We start from the raw sequence: 17,540 nt of genomic DNA on the forward strand, positions 1-17,540 counted from the left end.
CCTCAATTAAACGAAAATCCAGGCCCGTCCCTCATAAGTATTGCTGAGATCATTTTTAGACAAATCTAAAAGAGGCAAAGGTGGGTGCAGTCTCTGGTGACGATGGCATTCAATACACATTATTAGAACAGACTAGAGAGCGTCAGGTTGTCTTGCATCACTATTAATTACCATTACAATCCCCAGTTGCCTCGTCAGTGGACTTGATGGCTGTCAAACTAAAATGTAAATTTGAAACTAAAAATTTGTAAAAGTACTCTGCTCATATCCTGATATATTGAAAAAAGCAATGTAAAAATAAAAACGGTTACGGACAAATATCATTAAATGGATACAATTTTAAATTCGTTTTCATTTTTTCCCTGCTGGGAACTGCAAATATGCTATTTGCAGAAATAGAAAGTTATTATCAGTGCACAAGTTTTTCTCTGTATCATAAAAATGTCACGATTCCAAATAAAGCGCAATGAGGTTTCATACATCAGAAATATATAATTTTGTAAAAAAAAAAAAAAAAAAAAAAAAAAGCATAAATATTATTTCTTTAACAGTAAGCCAGTCATAAACCACGTAGAGTTGTTGATAAAACATCTAATTAATGGAATAATAATTTCTGTGATAACGAATCGTCAGTCCTGAACCGAATTCCATAAACTTTTAGTCAAATCGAGAATTCTGTGTAACGTATCAATCAAAGTTCCATTATTACCAATTCAGTAAAGATTTAGCTGACACATTCAGTCAAGATAAAATGATATAATGACCAAGGATATCGCTGTTTGTATTATATGTGGGTAATTATAGCTTTATAATTGTTTGTGGGTATTAATCACCTTTAAAAGCTTTTAGGAAAAATATTGTCCTTTCTCTCTATATTCACTTATTGTTAGGCAATATAAAGCTATATTTTTTGTCATATATTTGAAAATGTAACATTTGATAATCCATTTCCTATATTCGGAACGGGAATTATTCTTAAACAGATCATCATTCTCGAACTTCCTTTTATAACGAAAACTTATAGTTACCGACCATAACGTGAATTGATTTCAAACTTGAGAAAAAATTTCTTTTAGATCAAGGATTCCAACTGAACTTAGTTGTAAAAAAGTTTAGTTTTATCCACTCTCTGTTTCACATCGAGTAATAAATTGAAAAATTTTTAATTTATTTTCCTGGGAAATCGTTTCAGCAATATTTCATTTCCTTTGATCTCTCTCCCCGCGCGATGGATTTTTAAACTGATGGGAAAAATTGTTGATGGCGCATAATAAAAGAATCATATTGATGAACTGACAGATTGGAAAAGCAAGCTCCGCTAATTGTAGACAATTTTGCGTATATACAAATGAAGTAAGATAACGATAGAATTAAGCAACAGAGAACTGGATGTATAATGGAGTCAATCTCACTGACCTTTAGACAAAAGCTTTTCGCCATATTATAACCACACGGAAATGAAATAAGAAATGGACAGGTTTTTTTTTTTTTTTTTTTTTTTTTTTTTTGCATATTTTAAATTTGGAATAATTGTACACGTTTGATGTAATACAAACCTTTATAGCGAGTTGTGTTCAATTATACTTACGTACATACGTAATATATATACACATATAAATATATACACATACATAGTACATACATACGCACTATATATATATATATATATATATATATATATATATATATATATATATATATATATATATATATATATATATATATATATATATATATATATATATATATACATATATATATGCTTACAAAAGATTTTATTTGTAAAACTTAATTTGATAATTTGTCCTGTATATCATTAGAATAAGCTATATTTTTCACTACCTCGAACGAAAATGCCACCGTTCTCCCATGCGTATCTTTTGCATTTTTTTTTATTTGTTCTATTCTCGTTTCCAATTTTTCTAATATGACTAATGTCAAAGTTGTCTCATGACTTATATGGGATTGGAGGTGTACTTCTTTCAGTATTATCGGTATAATTCTTTATCGACAATACTAAAGAATATGTATATCAAATTTCATTCCTCTTATTCTACCTTTCAACTAAGTGATCTCTTAGAAAAGAAGAAGGAAAAAAAATCCTTTCCCTTCATGTTTATTTTTACCGATGGACACCACTAGACTCATCGATGTTTCAGTCGTATTTAGCCTCAACCATTTCCCACAGCCTCTCTAGCATTCAGACAAGTTTAACAACAACACCAATGTTACTCCGAAAAATGGCAAATGCAATAAAAACGAACATATATGGTTTTCTGAAACGTACATGTGATGGACATTGAGAAAAGGACACTTAAAAATGGCAAAGAAACAAGTGAAGCTCATAAGAGAAGATAGAATAAAAGGAAGCTACGCTCCTTTATGAACTTTCTCGTTTCTCGCAGATTCGCTCCAGGGAACGCAAAGAAACATAGACGGAGCCTTTTATGAATTTGCTCAGTCGCTAAAAGCTCCCTTCATAAAGGACTCTCGGAGCTGTCAAATATGCACACTTGGCAAATTAAAGGAAGATTCTCCAGGGTGTCTACTGCACGTAATATTTATGAAATGGAAATACCTGTTTGTGTGTTTTTTGTCATTTCCTAGATTAAAATGTCAAGACCGATGTTAGTCTGTCAGCTGAGAGCCCAAAAGCATATTATATACATGCAATTAGTACATCTGAATACAGATGTGTTGCAATTATTTTACCGATTACGTGTAATAAACAGAATGACACTTACAGCGTAGTTTATCCAATTGTTAAACTAAATATTATTATTTTTTTACTTTTTTCTATTTTCTCCTGGTTGTCAAAGATTGGAATATTCTACGGTAGATTTACAGCTGTTAGGTTTTCCTGTAAAATATAACTCAAAATGTCCCTACGACCATGTAGTACAACGATGTCTACGTAGAGGTAACGCAGCTAAGACGTCAGTGAGAGAAATTAGAAGCAACTTAACTTATAATTCAGGAGAGGAATAAAGAAGAGATAAGCACGATGCAAGCATATATGTCCTCACCACTATTATCCACACCAGTTTCTAAATCTCAAACCAGAAGTTCGTCTTCGTAATGAAGGTTCAACTCTCGATTATTCAGTTTTCCTCTGCAAATATCGTGAGGCGACTCCCTAGAATTAAGGTGCATTAGTCTTGTTCTCTTCCTCACACAGACATGCCGACACAATCGCAACTTTTCCCGGAATGTTTAAACTAACAGGATCAGAGTGGAGCCAGATGGTATGAAATATCTGGCAAAATGATGTTCGACCATTATATTAAGTTATTTAGATTAATCGCACATTCCTACACATATTCCTGAAAATGGTCAAATGCAAACTTCCCGTAAAGGAAGAGAGAAAAGGTATCCCAAATTTCCTTGATATTTCCATCCAAAGATGTAACAGAAACTTTACCTAATAAGTTTACCGAAAACCTTATAACATCGACGCGTTTGTTCGTTGTTATTCAAGACATCGTGGAAGTAAAAAAAAAATCTCTATATTTTTCTAGGATCCTTTTAATTGTTCTACGCATCTTCAGTCCCCACTTCACTGTTGGTAATGAATTAAAACTTTTATACCACAGGACTTCCAAAAGTATTGCATGGTTGGGTGGTTAAAGTCACCGTCTCTAGTAGTTTATAAACCTGGCAAAGGTTTGAATCCAGCCGTGGACGAAATATGTACTTATCAACTATAATTTCCCTCGGATGTAAGTTATTCTCGCCATATGGTGAATTGGATCTTGAACGATATTTGCAGCTCACTATCTGTCACTATGAAAAATTTATGCATAGATAAGTGACAAAATAGTCATAATTAGGGAATTGATAAAAGCCTACCAATCAGCTATCCTCATGGAGCTGGGCTGATATCTATTCTATGGACAGAACTTGAATTTGACATGCACGTACAAATTATATATATATATATATATATATATACATATATATATATATATCTATATATATATATATATATATATATCTATATATATATATATATATATATATATATATATATCTAACACACTTTTACTGGACACATAAATAGAATGATAGAGAGAGAAATTTGTCTATGTATAGGGATACGGTGCCAGAATAGAAACCGACACGAAGCGTTCTCTCACAAGATAAAGTGGTGTAATATTGGTGTGAGCAAGGAAACTCCATTTGGAAATCCCCAGGGTACATCGTGCCAGGATTGCGAGACAGCTAAATATCCTCCCCCACTTCATAGGAAAGTGAATAAATGAATAACATAAACCTTAATTATTATCGATATATATAACTTCACGCTGGTTACTTGGTCGCAGTACTCTTATGCATGATCTTAAATAACTTTGATGATGGAATACAGTATGACAAAGGTCTACCGAACGCGAAACAGCCTCTCCATCCTTAAGACCAGAGTAGGAAATTAAAGAACTGTTAATATATATATATATATATATATATAATATATTATATATATAGATATATATATATATATATATATATATATATATATATCTATATATATATATATACATTTATACATATTTACAAATAAAAATTCACGACGCTATCGAATAAAGGCAAATATGCTAGCATTCAGATGTGAGTTGCACTAGCTTTTGTGCAATATTTTTCCAATCCAAGGAGCTGGTGGCAGCACAGGATAATTGCACTTCCCATAGTGAGATCCACATGTATTACATGTAAATGAATTCTTGTGTTAAAACAGGGTACGTCTCAACTATAAAATGCCCATTAAAACACTCTGGTTCACTACTTGATAAGGGTGGGAGTCAGTCTACCGAAATGCAGTCCTTGGCTTTAAACCAGTGTTTTAATGGTCCTTTTTTACTTGAGACATTTAGTACTCACACATACACACGCACAAACACATTACTGTTCTGTCTCTCCCATTTATCCAGGTATTACCGTGGTGACTGTCCTTTATATCTACGTATTACTATAGCGACTGTACGTTTAATTCAAGTATTACTGTTCTGTCTGACACCTGTAACTTGGTATTATTGTACTGTATGTCACCTTTAACCAGATATTACCGCTGAGACTGTCCCTTTTGTCCAAGTATTACTGTGGTGACTGTCCCTTGCATCCAGATATTGCTGTGCTTTCTGTTCTATTTATTCACGTATTACAGTGGTGACTGAAAAGCATATCCAATAACAAAATTATATCTATGGTCTCGAGTGAATGCAAATGGGGTGTGACAAACCCGTAAAGTTTATTTATCATAAGTTACAAAAGGAAGGGGGAAGGGGGAGGGGCTACGGGTTTGAAACTTACTGTATTATTTTCTATATTAATATATATATATATATATATTATATCTAATTATAAATTATATATATATATTATCTATATATATATATAGATATATATATATTATATATATATCTAATTATCCTATATATATATATATATATATATATATGATATATATATATATATATATATATAGATATGTATACTATAATCTAATTATACTATATATATATATATAATATATATATATATATACTCTATATAATATATATATTTCTATAATTATATATATCTATATATTATTATATATATATATATATATATATATATATATATATAGATACCTACTATATATCATATATTAATATATATATAATATACATATATGATAGAAAAATTTGACTTTACGCACACCAATATTCAGATCTGTTGAACGTCGTAAATTCATCTGATGGAAAAATTAATAGCAATGCACAGAGTAAGCATGATTAACTTAATGGACTTTACTGATACGGAAATTAGCATTGTAACATGGCAAACTGAAAGTATATTATAACCTTCATAAGTTCCGTTGAAATTTCCCTCCAAAAATATAACCATGAATAACTGCAATGAAAGATTTTACATAACGGCTTATATATTTTAAAAGGAAAAATTAGAATTTATAATAGTGTGCTTAGAAAGGCATGAAATAATTATTCGGTGGCAGACTGGTGAGCAGCAACATGATCCTTCATGCATTTGGTGGAGGATAATTAGAATAAAATTTCCCGTGTAATCCAGCTAGTTTCTGTTTTCCCGGAATTATTCTCACTTACACAGAAACGTAATCTCGCTGGTTAAACAATACAGAGCAACTTGGAAAGTGGAAAGGCTGACTGCAAGCCTTATTCCCTCTTATTAAGACAGTCGACACAACAACGAGGGTTTTCGTTTTCATTTACTCTATTTTTTTTTTTTTTTTTTTACTCCGGGAAATACTGTTCTCTCTCTCTCTCTCTCTCTCTCTCTCTCTATTTGGGTCTGGAACTGCTTTGTAACTAAGGCGTTTATTTCGTATGCTAATTGTTCCGTTTTTTCACGAAAATAATTTTCCTCTCTTGGAAAAGGATTTCACAAGAATGATTGTTTCGGACTCTGGTCGTTGTTTCACCTCTGTGTTCTTTTAATGATACAAACGCTATTAACGAAATTTCAAAAACTAATTAAGGATGACTTAAAATTCTTAAAATTCTAATTCAACTCCTTGGTTTTTTCCTGGAAACGAAAAGAAAATGTACCAACTATTGTATTTGTCACTGTTCTTTAGGCAAACGCTAATCCTCTCTCTCTCTCTCTCTCTCTCTCTCTGTCTGTCTGTCTGTCTGTCTGTCTGTCTCTCTCTCTCTCTCTCTCTCTCTCTCTCTCTCTCTCTTTCTTGAGAAGAATGTATAAAGATAAAAAAAAATGCTGTATTTCTCTGGAGTAGGAATCCCTCTTCGACGAGAGCGAAGGCGCTCAGCAGTAGAGGGTCATCTATCATTACTAAGTAATGAAATGGTCCGAGGGTCATGCGAGGGGGCTTCTTTCTTCACTGATGATTGAATGAGAGGATCTTCGATCTTTAGAGCATGGTCAAAAATTTTCTTTTTATCTTTTATTTATTACTTTTTCGCCCATATTGTATAGACATTAAAGAACTCTGTCTTCTGTTCTGGGAAACACCCATTGATCTCTTGTTCAGTTGGTCACGAAGGTTACACACTTTTTAGCTTCCTCTACGAACTTGGAAAGTTTCGACTTCCTCAGGGTACGGCTGGGCTTGATCTTATCTATAGCATTGAAGAATTCGTGGCCAGTTCCACGCTCCGATACCCGAGAGCACCAATTTGCCTTCCTTTAACTGAATTCTGTGATCAAAATCCGAAGAGTTTGTAGATATTGTATCGTTCCTGTCACGGCTATTTTATGTTTCCAAATACATTTACCAAGAGGGTTTCTACAGAAAAACTCAATTTCCATCAACTTATACAATGGGTTTGGTCTTTTCGTTTGTCTTATGAATTTTGATTTTACGAAGACTTTTCAGGTGTTATCAGTATGATATATAAATCTATGTTGGATTCTTGGTGAATTCTTATGACATACTGCAATATAGAAAATTGGCTATAATCTATTCCTGTTAACCATTTCTTTTTTTAAGAGTAAACATTTATTTCTTATATCCTTTAAGAGAGAAAGACTACTAATTTTTCTTATGTGATATCTAAGCAAGCGCCAAAAAGCTTCAAGGAACTACCAACTCATGCGTAACATTGTATGTTATGTTTCCCTAAGAGGAGTCATGAATAGAAATGGCAAACCCGTTGGTAATTAGATAGCAAGCCCCTCATATGCGCCAAGTCCTCTTCTGTACGAACTACATAATTTGAACTCTTAAAACATTGTGTCGTCACAGAGAAGGTGAAACGTTTTCTTTATAAAATTCCGAGGACCAATCCTGATTGAAGCCTCTCTGGGATTTCCTTGAGCTCCTTTGGGATAACCCTAAAGCTCCCAGGATGATAATTACATATTTCTATCTTTAGATCAGTACTGTTCTCTCTTTTCTCTGTTTTATCCTTAGCCTGTGTGCACCATAGTATACAATTAAATTTATCAGAGACCATTTCCGTTTCTTTATTTATTATTTTTGGGGGATCGGGACAAATGGCTACATCCCATGTCTATATATAGTAGTTTATCTTTTTGCAGTTTATCATGCAAGGTCCTGACAGCTGAGCCATACCTTTCCTTGTATTCATTCTGAGTGAGTTAATGCTGGGCATCCACTTACGGTGTGGGTGATAATCTTCATATTCTGTTCGAACTTGCGGTACATAGCCGATGTTCACATGTGGGCATCTATTTCATTTCGTACATTTAATGTGCGTAATGCTTGATCTTGCGTTGCCATCATTCAGGATCATTCTGCACCATCTATCGAAAGACCAAAATATTATCGTTCTATTACAGACTTTTTCTAGGCTCTTTTCTTAATCTGTTTGTCTTTAAACACAATAGTTTTACTACAAAAATGCCCTCACACCTTTGGCTGAACATTGCTAACCAGCTCTGTTCTATTTTCATGCTGTATGAATATGCTGTATGAATTACTTCAAGTAAAACTTTCCATTTCCGGTAGCAGGTCAGATATTACATATGTCTCTCATTTCAGTAATAAATCACCCGATTTGTATTCTAAGCACTGTTTCTTTCCCTTTTGATTACTCACAATGAATTCTTAAAACATAAATCATTCTGTCCGCTCGGTACGTTTCGTCTTCCGTGCTGACAGCTATCTTCCGCGATCGTTAATAATCGTCATCCGACAATTAGATTGTTATTTTTGTCTACTGCTCTTTCTCTAAATTCATTTGTTCCCCAAATTTATTTCTCTTCATTTTATTGCCTCTTTGCTCACGTTGTATTTCTGTTCGCTTCTTTCATACTAGTTTGTCTATTTTCTTCGTTGATTTTTATTTTGACATTATACCTGTCAAAGTTTACGTTTCCTTTCTAAATTTTTCTAATGAAGGGTAAAGGAACAACAAATTCTCTCTCTCTCTCTCTCTCTCTCTCTCTCTCTCTCTCTCACCTGGTCGAAATGCGTTCATGATAATCTTCCCTGACGAGTTCTCGAGATAAGCGGGTGCACCATCCTCTTGTTATGCTTCTCTGTAGCTCAGTAATAATACGTTCCAGGAAATAACGAAGATCTCCTTCCCGTGTCTTCTTTCGGCGTTCCTTTTGGGGCTTTGGGGAATTGCTGTCTCAGAGAAACTCACAAGCAGCAACCCATGATGAACTCAGATTGCATTTTCTGCGATTGGAGTTCATGTTAGAAGGAAAAAGCTCCAGGCAGTTCGATGTGGGAAGGTGAGGTAGGGTAAGGGGTCCTTCCTGAGGGAAAAAGATTGCTTTCACTGGAAATTTATTTGACTTGAATGGGAAATAGGGGAAAGTAAGTGAAAGTCTATCATGAGTTTTAGGTATTAAAAATACAGTATTCTTGATACTGGTTTAGAGAAAGAAAGTAAGCTTCCTTAAATTTCTCTGAGGAAAACCATCTTTTCTTAAAGATTCCTTCTTAAAAAAGGAATCCTCTTTTCTTAATCATATAACTTTTAAAACGCAATTCCCTACTTACAAGAAGGAAAGAGGAATCTTTTACAAGAAGAGAAATGTTTAACCTTTTATAAAGAAAAAGGTCGCTAAGGGGAAAAAAGGCATTTTTTTTATATCATTTGGGAGAAACGAGGAATTCCTTCTGCAAACCAACCCCAGGACCGGTGAGTAAAACATTTTTCAAGATGTAACAATGGCATTCTGGTCGGGAAACCTGAAACGGGAAATATTAATCAAGGGTAAAATATCTAGTAATGTTCAAACTTCCTGGTTAGGAATAGACATTGGAACCGCTTCATTATTGGTATATCAAATATTTCAACCATTATGTTTCGTATTTTGAGATACGCTTGTCACTACAAAGCCTTGAGCTCCAATTTCAAAGAAATCGTGATGTCCGGCAGCGGGAAACGAACCCGCGAAACTATAATCACGACGAGGTCAGGTCGGCCAGGTGACCTCGTCGTGATTATGGTGTAGCGGGTTCAAATTTTTTGGAAATTGGAGCTCAAGGCTTTGTAGTGGGAAGCGTTTCCAAAAAAGAGCAAAGAATTTGAGAACTCAAGAGGGCATTGGGGTTATTACAATTTCAGATGCATCTGGTAAAAATGGCCCGTAGATTCTACGCATGCGTTAACTTATGTTTATGGCATGCTTTACTATAATGTGGATACATCCTTGCATCACAGTAACTTGTGGCACGACTGGACTTCATTCGCAAGTTGTATAATGGTTCGTATACATGGATGAATATTAAAATACTCCTCTGCATCCCCAGTTCCTATTTACTAACCCATTCTCCTCCCGAATACCAAGCACCTTCAAAAGGATGGAATGCATGAAACGGTTCGAGGAGCAATTGTAAAGTAAGTATTCTAATGAACTGTAGTTAAATCAGATGTGGAATAATTGGTTTACAATCTGTTAGAAACAAAATATTCATACACTTTGAAGAAGAAGAAGAAGAAGAAGAAGAAGAAGAAGAAGAAGAAGAAGAAGACGAAGGAAGGAAGAGAAGAGAAGAAGGAGGAGGAGGAGGAGGAGGAGGTAGGGAGGAGGGGAGAGGAGAGGAGGAGGAGGAGCTATTCCGCAGTTGATGAAACGTTCATTTATTTACAATGGGCAGGTCTCAATTTCCTGACCAGTTTTTTGCTTTACAATGAAATTGTTTTCTTAAAAATAAAATGTTCGTGCAAAATCTTTTAGCCACTGCCCATAAAGGTATATATTAGCCCGCCCAAAATGGCCTTTTTATAACTTCATATGGAACCACCTATCCATCTATGTGTAAGGGCTAATTATTTGGCTTTAATACACTGCATGTGTCACCCTTAGAAAATACTACAAGAAAAACACACCTCGGAGTGGAGAAAAAGCCAGAGCAGTAATTGATTGACCTGGAAAACGAGTGTTTGACTCACAATGAAATCCAAAGTTTCATGGTCAACACTCCGTAAGAACTATCCATTCTATTATCATAAAGTGGTGAGGTACTGAATGATAATGCCCCATATTATGTACGTAAAAGCATCAAGCAATGATGAATAAATGTCATTCGTTGCACAGATTATGATCAGACTTATTATATACTTGGCTACAGGTATTATTGCTGGATCAATGCACAGTAGCGAGTTTTCTTGACAATGGTTACCACTTATACCAACCATGACCATTTTGAAAATAACTGGATATGATCGGGCAGTTTTTTTAAGGAAATCGGCAACTATGGAAGGCACAAAGTTACTTCGTTGGTAAAACAAACAAAGCTTAAATTTTTAGTGAAAAAAAAAAGGAAAAACTGGTTAATGGTTAAATTTTTTTTTTTTTTTTTTTTTTTTAGGAAACCGATACCATTAGTTATCAGTGATAGTGCATCTGTTCCTGAAGTGGCAGATATATTCCCACTGCTGCTCTGGCCTTCGAATGTGTTTCACAAATCCTATTTTATAATCCCTAACGGCATAATGAGAATCCTTTTCATTATCACTGATTCTCACGATAAAATTCAGTTATTGTCATAACTATAGATGCTATGATTTTTCCCATATTTTGAACAGCATTTTTCCATACACTGTTTTATATTTATAAAAGCTGAATATCAGTTAACAAGATAAGCAACATTATGCAGTAATTCGCAAATTTAATCCATTCTCTCAGGTAGTACTTTTACTGCATGTTGATGAGGAGTTCCACAATACCTGTTTAGAGTAGTTCTAAGAATATCACGATGCTTGCAAAAAGGATCGAATTCCCGGAGAATCGAAAAACATCCTGCTTCTGCGCAAAGACGAGGCTTCAAATCTTCTTCCTTACAGATTCTTTGGCGACGTTCAACATTTTTACTTCCTTCGATTAATGTTCAGGACAGTAGAATGGAGGTTACGCACAGCAAGGACCTGTTAAAGTAGATTCATATTAATCGTGCATCCGATGTCTAGGCCAGTCCCTTACGACACTTCTGATTGGCTGTTGATAAGTCAATCACAGGGCTGGAAACTCTCAGTCTCTCGAGAGAGTTCACATAGACAGGATGTATCATGTATGTTCCACCTTTCCTGATGGATACGTCTTTCAGGAGAGGTGGAACATGCATCCTGCCTATGTGAACTCTCTCGAGAGACTGAGAGTTTCCAGCCCTGTGATTGGCTTATCAACAGCCAATCAGGAGCGTCGTAAGGGACTGGCCTAGACGTCAAATGCACGTTTGATGTGAAACTACTATAGTATGGGTTGCCTGTATCTTCAGGAAGGTGATGGTCGTGGTGATAAGGATGATAATGATTCTATGAATCATAGAAAGAGGAGTCGTTTCCCTCGACATAATTCAAACCAAGAAACAAAGCAACGAAATAACCTAATACTAATGAACCTTCGAGACATTTACACTCAAAACTCTAAAACCCCTTGAATAGGAAACTGTTTTAATCGCTAATCTCAAAACAAGTTTAAATATATTATGTGAATTTTTGTGTCTGTACGCGTAAAGGAGAGAGAGAGAGAGAGAGAGAGAGAGAAGAGAGAGAGAAGAGAGAGAGAGAGAGGCGTCTTGTCTTGTCTGAAGTTTAAAAGGGAAAGGAAGAAGGAAAAAATAAGGGAAGAAACAGTAAGATTCCTTACAATGAAGGAATCCAAAGAGCAGCCATTTGAGAGAAGAGGAAACAGGACTGATGGAAATCCGATAATGGAAAACCCCCAAAACTTGGGCAGTAGAGGAAACGTAAGACAAATTCAAAAGCTCTAAGTGGTATTAACATAAGCTTAAACGTGAAATCGACTTTTGATCTACAAGTTCCTTTTTCGCTTTGAAGGACTGATGAAATTGGTACATCTGATGTTGTCAAGATTTCGGTCTAAAATTCCTAAAGCTCCATTTACTTTCACTGCGATTTCCCCTTCATGGAAAATTAAAATGGAAAACGCTAACAAAATGGAGAACAGAAACCAACTAGAATACAGATTGGGAAGTTCAATATATAATTTAAGTTATATGAGGAGGAAAATATAGTTTTGCTTTGACTTGTGACAACGAAATCTATTCATCTGAAGTACATAATATCTAGGAGCATTCGTGAAGCTACGCACAACTTATCATATAGCCTATATATTTCTATAATCATCATATCTTTTACATTTTCTCTCAAGGTAGGGAAGGTAGGGCACCAATCCCACTGGAAAATGCATTCTGAATATATCATTGAATATACTGGTATTAGCTTTAATAACTCTTCCTTTATCGACATAGCTTTTTGTGGCATCATTGTTGATAGATTTATGATCTGCTTTGCTTCAGGAAGGGGAGAAATTATGTTGGTTTGTTGTTTTAACTATTCCTACCCATAAATTGGAGAGAGAGAGAGAGAGCGAGAGAGAGAGAGAGAGAGAGAGAGAGAGAGAATGAAAATTTAAAGTACAACCACCTGATTATATGTTGACAGAGTTACTGTCGATATAAATTTCATCATCATATTTTGAAACCCATGAGAGAGAGAGAGAGAGAGAGAGAGAGAGAGAGAGAGAGAGAGAGAGAGAGAGAGATTAGCTCCGGATAGTGAACGTACTCTTTTCTCTCTCTGCCTGGCTCAGTAAAGTTGAAGCAATCTTACTAGGGAAACTGCACTGTTCCTTTAAATAGTATTTTATATATTTGACCCATAAACCTTGTAATCTGTTTTGGGGGAAAAAAAATCTCCTGGGCCTTAAAACCGTCTGGAGGGTTGATCTACCTGAAACGCAATGGAGAAAATTTTGATGTTTGTGTTTATTGTTGAATCCCCAAAATGTTTCCCTGTCGTAACAGAGATCAGATCACTAGTCTGTAATTTACTTACAATACTAGAGGGTTTACTTGTTTATGTTTTAAGAGCTGCAGTTTCTAAACATTTTTTTTGTTTTCAGTTACAACATAAAATTTACTGTGGTAAGATTTGACGAAACAATTTAGACACCTCCCTCTCTCTCTCTCTCTCTCTCTCTCTCTCTCTCATACAGTTCTTAATTAAGTCGTATAATTTTACTACGTATCTCACCCCTAGCATTTATACTGTGAACTGCTTTTAGTGTGTGTCAGTCCTTTCTTAATGGCTAAGGAATACAGCCGAAACCGGCCAGGCCCTACACCCATTATTTCATTTTTCTTTGTGGTTATGGGGGATATAAACTCAAGCAAGAGCGATTATAATCAGATCGATATATAAAACTCTAGCTTTCAAAGGGGATTAAATGCCCCTCAGTTATTCAAATTCGTTAATGAAATGACAGCAAGTTTATAGAAAATTCATAATATCGACAGAAGATAAAAGGTCACACAATCAATACTTACAAAACTCCATAATCAATACTTACAATACTCCATAATTTATGGAGTGTTGTAAGTTTAACATTTTTTATCATTTCCAACTTTATAAATGGGATATCCTCGCTTCAACGCCTTACTTTAATAACCTTCCAGCAAGCTGCCTCCAACCATTTATTAGAGCATAAGAGCCTCACACAGATTAAGGTGAGAGAAAATCTTTATCCTGGGCTTTCGTTCTCTCCGGGGACAAGAGAAGAAAAGAAGGAACGGTAAAGGACGGAATAATAAATAGAGGAATACTGGTAAGGAACGAAAGGTAGTGTTAACGAAGTTTAAAAATAAACAATTGCAATGATTAGTGAGTCAATGAACTTTGAAAAATTATTGAGAATGGGAACCATAATTAAAAAAAAAAAATTAATAATAGGTAAAAAGGGACATAAAATGAAAGGAAAAACAAAATGAGTTTTTGGTACAGAACCAGTTTTTGAGGAGTAATTCTGGTGATTATGATTTCAATCTCGCATCAGCTATTTTGAGTAAGGCAGATTGAATGTCTCTAGTTTATTCCTTTCCGTCGTTCTCCAAAAAATTTTACAAAGGTTCCATTCTCAACTAGTGAAGCTATTAATTGTGGCATAATCTGAGGAATATGCCACAACGTTCCCTTCTATCACAAACCCCCCCCACCCCTCCCCCCACCATGCTTTTTCATGATTTTCTTAGGAATGGGCAGTTCTAAGGACAATCAACTTATTAACAATTACACACACACCCACACACCACCTATTATATATATATATATATATATATATATATATATATATATATATATATATATATATATATATACATATATATATATATATATATATATATATATACATATATATATATATATATATACATATGTGTGAAAGAATATGAAAGAAACCCCCACAGCGAAACACCGTAATTTCAAATGCAAAGCAGTTAATAGCCTAAAATCTCTTTACAAATAATATGAGTTTATTGAAAATGAACACAGCTTTAATAATAATAACTCAAAATAATAAGGGAAAGACGAAAGTAATCTGACGGCCGCGAAATTCTGTAAGTATTCTGAGATTAAGACAAATGTTGTTCTGTAAAGCAAAAAAAGAAAGTTTCTCTTATTTTGCAATAACGACTTTCTAGGGTGCTTCACGACTGTACAGAGCAACTTTTAAAAGTCCAATAGATTCCGAGAATGCATATCTCTCATAGAGCTGAATCAAAAGGTTGATAGCGAGAAGAATTCTGGTTCTGTGTGGCTGCGAATGAAAAAGATTTAAACAAGAACTGAAAATTTCCAGAAGAGTAAAACTCTTTCGAGATTCAGCATGTAGTTTTTCTTGCGGTATCATCGCAGTTCCTTCTAGAAAACAGAGGCAATAAACTGAGTCATTGACACCTCATCACTCATCAGCACTATAATTGGTAGCTATTTTGCCCATTCGGGAATCAGAATTTCGTATGTGGTTAAAACTATAAGTTTTGGTGAATATACCAACATAGGTAATGTCGGAAAGACGGAATAATAGCTGCATACAAGAAAACCAATAATGAGTCTGGCAGTCTTAATATTAAGTAAAAGAGCAAGCAACACAGATCATTTCGCCCCACCAATGAAAGCAATGAAGTGGTCATACAAGGTTATCATAACATTAGAACCTTATGTTAAATCAGCAGTGTCACATTTACAAAATTAACAGTAAACAGATTCCGTCAGTAAATCCACATTCGAAAGAGGACAAATGAATTTGGAAGACAAACACTTGATTAAAACCAAACCACAAAATGTTATAGAAAACCTATCTTGAGAGACACGTAACTGCGGAAAGAATTCCAAGCAGTTCAAATTACTGAACTACTGTAATTAGCGAACTGCCGTTTCGACATGTGTGATTCTTAAAAAAGAAGAAAAAACTCAGTCAAGAGATATATCAGAACCTTGGGGTAATTGCTGAGAAAAAACTTTTATTAGTTTAATCTTCCCAAGCGATCATACTGATGAAAATCTCCGAAGATTCCCACAGAGGAAAGTGAGCTTGTTAGACCTTATTGTTTCCGAAGCCAATGGAACATTAAGTAAAGCACTTGGAGTCGAATATCAGAGTGAGTGACTGTTGTTGATTCAAACACGTGGATATAACAAGAAAGCAATGACTTAGAATACCTGTTGCAGTGTGATAATGATTGAGTTTCAATACTGACGGGCAGCCGTGAGGATAAAAGAAGCCATTTGACAATAAGAGCCAAGTAATTGTAGTTTCATCAGTACTCTAGATATTATGAGTATCTATTAATTATAAATACATACATACATGCATGCAACCATACATGTTGGTATAGTTAACAAAAATAAGTTACATTTTCAATTTTTTTATTTGTGCAACATGAAGCACCCAAATTTACTAAAAATTAATTACCCGAGAACACTAGCGCTGATTTAAGTAAACACAAGGGGTTTCCAGTAAGATGTCAAGACGGACACAAACGTCCAGGTATACATACCTGAACGGTACAGGCAGCACGGCCGTCATGTGCCAGTTTATTCTCATCACTAACGATACATTTTTTTTAAAATGATTTCTCTGTAGCAACCATGACGTCAACAGCCGATGCTCTGGGCAATTATTTGCTTACTTATAACAATAAAAATCATAAAACTGCAAAAAATACGGTTAACTGAAGTGTGTTCGAAATAGCGAGCTCAATATTCACAAGCGAATTTGTTAAATGGGTTTCAATTTGTTTTCAAGGATTCTCATCATAATACAAAGATCATTTATTTTGTGAAAAAGTCATAAATGGAGTCATCATTATCAGGGTTCAGAGAAAATCGAAATACATACAGTGTTTGCTTTCAAAATCTTGGAAACAAAATGTCTCCGACCATACAGGGAACTCACTGGTAAACAGTGCACAGCTGTATCCTTTGTAAGTGCAATGCGACCGACATTACTGGACCAAAAGGGAGGCTCATCGAACCCTACCCCGAGGAACTTTGCCTTAAACTTACATCACGACTCAGGAATTTCTGGCATAAGGACTAGGTCTAACGGGCACGACCAGAAAGTTCAAGACAAATTTCATAAAGTCAAGAATTGAACTGAATATAGAATTTAGGCCAAAGGCCGAGCACTGGGACCTATGAGTTCATTCAGTGCTGAAACGGACATTGACAGTCAATGGTTTGAGAGGTGTAACAGGAGGCAAACCTCGCAGTTGCACTTTGAAGCAATTGTTAGGAGATAGTGGAAAGTAAGATGGAAGAAAGAATATAAAAGGGGGT

The 17,540-nt window shown here is 34.9% G+C and overlaps 1 long non-coding RNA gene across 1 annotated transcript in view; it reads right to left on the reverse strand.

Moving 5' to 3' along the window:
* Positions 1 to 11,561: 11,561 nt before the first annotated feature.
* Positions 11,562 to 17,540, reverse strand: part of LOC135196007 (uncharacterized) — a 17,881-nt gene continuing 11,902 nt past the window's right edge. Inside the window, exon 4 of the long non-coding RNA XR_010310265.1 lies at positions 11,562 to 11,825. This is a non-coding gene — a long non-coding RNA (uncharacterized LOC135196007). The remainder of the gene's footprint in view (positions 11,826 to 17,540) is intronic.

This window comes from Macrobrachium nipponense, chromosome 17 (assembly GCF_015104395.2).
Source record: "Macrobrachium nipponense isolate FS-2020 chromosome 17, ASM1510439v2, whole genome shotgun sequence".
Taxonomy (NCBI): Eukaryota; Metazoa; Arthropoda; class Malacostraca; order Decapoda; family Palaemonidae; genus Macrobrachium; species Macrobrachium nipponense.